Here is a 4,383-nt window from a genome sequence, read left to right as displayed (position 1 = left end):
TGGCATTCTCTCAACCAGCTTCACCTGGAATGCTTTTCAATAATCTTGAAGGAGTTCCCACATATACTGAGCACTTGTCGGCTGCTTTTCCTTCACTCTGCAGTCCGACTCATCCCAAACCATCTCAATTTGGTTGGGGTTGGGGGATTGTGGAGGCCAGGTCATCTGATGCAGCACTCCATCACTCTCCTTCTTGGTCAAATAGCCCTTACACAGCCTGGAGGTGTGTTGGGTCATTGTCCAGTTGAAAACCAAATGATAGTCCCACTAAACCCAAACCAGATGGGATGGCGTATTGCTGCAGAATGCTGTGGTAGCCATGCTGGTTAAGTGTGCCATGATTTCTAAATAAATCACAGACAGTGTCACCAGCAAAGCACTCCCACACATAACACCTCCTCCTCCATGCTTTACGGTGGGAAATACACACACAGAGATCATCCGCTCACTCACACTGCATCTCACAAAGACACGGAGGTTGGAACCAAAAATCATAATTTTGGACTCCAGACCAAAGGACAAATTTCCACCAGTCTAATGTCATTGCTTGTATTTCTTGGCCCAAGCAAATCTCTTCTTCTCATTGGTGTCCTTTAGTAGTGGTTTCTTTGCAGCAATTCGACCATGTAGGCCTGATTCACACAGTCTCCTCTGAATAGCTGATGTTGAGATGTGTCTGTTACTTGAACTCTGTGAAGCGTTTATTTGGGCTGCAATTTCTGAGGATGGTAACTCTAATGAACTTACCCTCTGCAGCAGAGGTAACTCTGGGTCTTCCATTCCTGTGGCGGTCCTCATGAGAGCCAGTTTCATCATAGCACTTGATGGTTTTACGACTGCACTTGAAATTTTCCGTATTGACTGACCTTTTCCGTATTGACTGAAGTCCTCTTGGGGCTAGGTGGGACGCTAGCGTGCCACCCGTGGTGCACTCCATCAACAGCAGGTGCATTTCAAGAGCGGCAAATTTGAATCCAAATAAATGTCAAAATTCAAATTTTTCAAAAATACAACTATGTTACACCATTTGAAAGATAAACATCTCCTTAATCTAACCACGTTTTACGATTTCAAAAAGATTTTACGGCGAAAGCATAAATTTAGAGTATGTTAGGACAGTACATTTACAAGAGTTGTGTGTAATGTTTTGTCAAGTCAAAGACAGGGTCACCAAAACCATAAAACCAGCTAAAATGATACACTAACCTTTTACAATCTCCATCAGATGACACTCCTAGGACATTATGTTAGACAATGCATGCATTTTTAGTTCTATCAAGTTGATATTTATATCCAAAAACAGCGTTTTACTATGGCATTGATGTTGAGGAAATCGTTTCCCTCCAATAACCGGCAGTCAAGTCAGCGTCACAAATTAAATAATTAAAATTAGAAAACATTGGTAAAATATTATATTGTCATTTAAAGAATTATAGATTTACATCTTTTGAACGCAATCAACTTGCCAGATTTAAAAATAACCTTACTGGGAAATCACACTTTGCAATAATCTGAGCACTGTGCCCAGAAAAATACGCGTTGCGATACAGACTAGACGTCATGTTGGGGAGATCTAAAATCGAAAATACTATGTAAATAATCCATTACCTTTGATTCTCTTCATCAGATGTCACTTCCAGGTATCACAGGTCCATAACGAATGTAGTTTTGTTCAAAAAAGCTCATCATTTATGTCCAAAAATCTCCGTCTCGTTAGCACATGATGTAAGCCAGCCGGACTTCTCGTCATGAACGAGGGGAAAAAATATATTTCCGTTCGTTCAAACATGTCAAACGTTGTATAGCATAAATCATTAGGGCCTTTTTTAACCAGAACATGAATAATATTCAAGGTGGACGAATGCATACTCTTTTATAACGTATTGGAACGAGGGTACCCAACATGAAGTAGCGCGCCAGGTGTCTAATGGGACATCACCGTTCCATGGCTCTTGTTCGGTCAGATCTCCCTCCAGAAGACTCAAAACACTTTGTAAAGGCTGGTGACATCTAGTGGAAGCAATAGGAAGTGCCAAAATATTCCTAAACCCCTGTGTTTTTCAATGGGATAGGTTTAAAGTCAATACAACACATCAGGTATCCACTTCCTGTCAGAAAATGTCTCAGGGTTTTGCCTGCCAAATGAGTTCTGTTATACTCACAGACACCATTCAAACAGTTTTGGAAACTTTAGAGTGTTTTCTATCCATATATAATAAGTATATGCATATTCTAGTTACTGGGTAGGATTAGTAACCAGATTAAATCGGGTACATTTTTTTTATCCAGACGTGCAAATGCTGCCCCCTAGACCCAACAGGTTAAAGTAATGTTGGACTGTTGTTTCTCTTTGCTTATTTGAGCTGTTCTTGCCATAATATAGACTTGGTCTTTTACCAAATAGGGCTATCTTCTGTATACCCCCCTACCTTGTCACAACACGACTGATTGACTCAAACGCAATAAGAAGGAAAGAAATTCCACAAATTAACTTTTAAGAAGGTAACACTTTTAAGAATGCATTCCAAGTGACTACCTCATGAAGCTGGTTGAGAGAATGCCAAGAGTGTGCAAAGCTGTCATTAAGGCAAAGGTTGGCTACTTTGAAGAATCGCAAATCTCAAATATATTTAGATTTATTTAACACTTTTTTGGTTACTACATGATTCCATATGTGTTATTTCATAGTTTTGACTTCTTCACTATTATTCTTCAACGTAGAAAATAGTAGAAAATAAAGAAAAACCCTTGAATTAGTAGGTGTTCTAAAACTTTTGACCGGTAATGTATGGAGTATGTCTAGATTCTGAAATACCAAATTTCCATTCATTTATTCAACATTAAAACATGTGTATATGTATATATCAAAACTACCCTTTCTGATTTTGCTTATTTTTAGACAAATTGTTTGTAACAATATACTCTTCAAACACATCACATTTCCAGAGTGGGCTCTCTGGTACTTTTAATGATATGACACATTTTATACATAGAAATTGACATTATAGGTAATTAATCACAGCCCTCCTTTAGGATTGCGCATCCAGCAGATCACGAGCAGAGGGAGTTCCCTTTGAATCCATGTACCAGTCACAGTTGGCGGTGCTCTTAAAATGTATCATAACTTTAGAATTAGCATAAAGCCAACTCTGGAAATGTAATGTACTTTGAGTATATTGTTCCAAACAATATGTCTTAAAATGAACAAACTCAAAAAGGGTATTTCTGAGATATTTTTAATGTTGAATAAATTAATTTGAAAATGTGTATTTCAGAATATAGACAAACTCCATATGTTGGAGCACACTATGACACCAATATTTTTAGATTCTCCCACAATAATAAGCCCAGTGTGATTGGTTTGAACAGCTGTTCATGTATGCCACATGTACTTAGCTTTATGATACAGTATCTCTAAAACAACTATTTTTATCAGTGGTGTAAAGTACTTAAGTAAAAATACTTTAAAGTACTACTTATGTAGTCTTTTAGGGTATCTGTACTTTACTATTTATATTTTTTGACAACTTTTAGTTTTACTCCACTGCATTCCTAAAGAAAATTATGTACTTTTTACTCAAAACATTTTCCCTGACACCCAAAAGTGCACATTACATTTGGAATGCTTAGCAGGACAGGAAAATGGTCCAATTCAAGTACTTATCAAGAGAACACCCCTGGTCACCCGTACTACCTCTGATCTGACGGTCTCACTAAACACACATGCTTCGTTTGTAAATTATGTCTTAGTGTTAGTGTCCCCCTGGCTATATGTAAATAAAAAATAAGAAAAAGGTGCCGTCTGGTTCCTTAGTACAACAAATTTGAAATCATTTATACTTTGATACTTAAGTATATTATAGCAACTTTTGATATTGAAGTATATTTAAAACCAAATACCTTGGACTTTTACTCAAGTAGTCATTTGCAGGGTGACTTTCACTTGAGTCATTTTCTATTAAGGTATCTTTACTTTTACTCAAGTATGACTATTGGGTACTTTTCCCTCCACTGCTTTTTATTGCTAAGAAGCTGAAACAATTGATTTTCTCCATGATAAAATACATTATTATTGTTATTGGGTGCATTCGAAATTGTAGCTACTCAATAACTACTCAATATTATTTGTAGATCAGTCAGTCACAATTCACCCAAGATACATCACGGTTTTGATGCTCTCGAACACAGCCATTGTGACCGAAGAATATTTTTACTGGAAATCTTCCAATTTTTTTTAAATATTTTATAAGGGTATCCAATTAAATCGTCAACAGGCTTCTCGATCCAATGGAAACGCTTGTTTTTCTGAGGTTCGTGGAACCCAAATCCGGGGGTGCATTCAATTAGCATAACCGCTTGCTACGTTGCGGAACAGTTCGTATT

Source organism: Salmo salar, chromosome 10 (genome assembly GCF_965601325.2).
Source record: "Salmo salar chromosome 10, fSalSal1, whole genome shotgun sequence".
In the NCBI taxonomy this organism is placed as follows: Eukaryota; Metazoa; Chordata; class Actinopteri; order Salmoniformes; family Salmonidae; genus Salmo; species Salmo salar.
Note: the sequence above shows the minus strand (reverse complement) of the source record.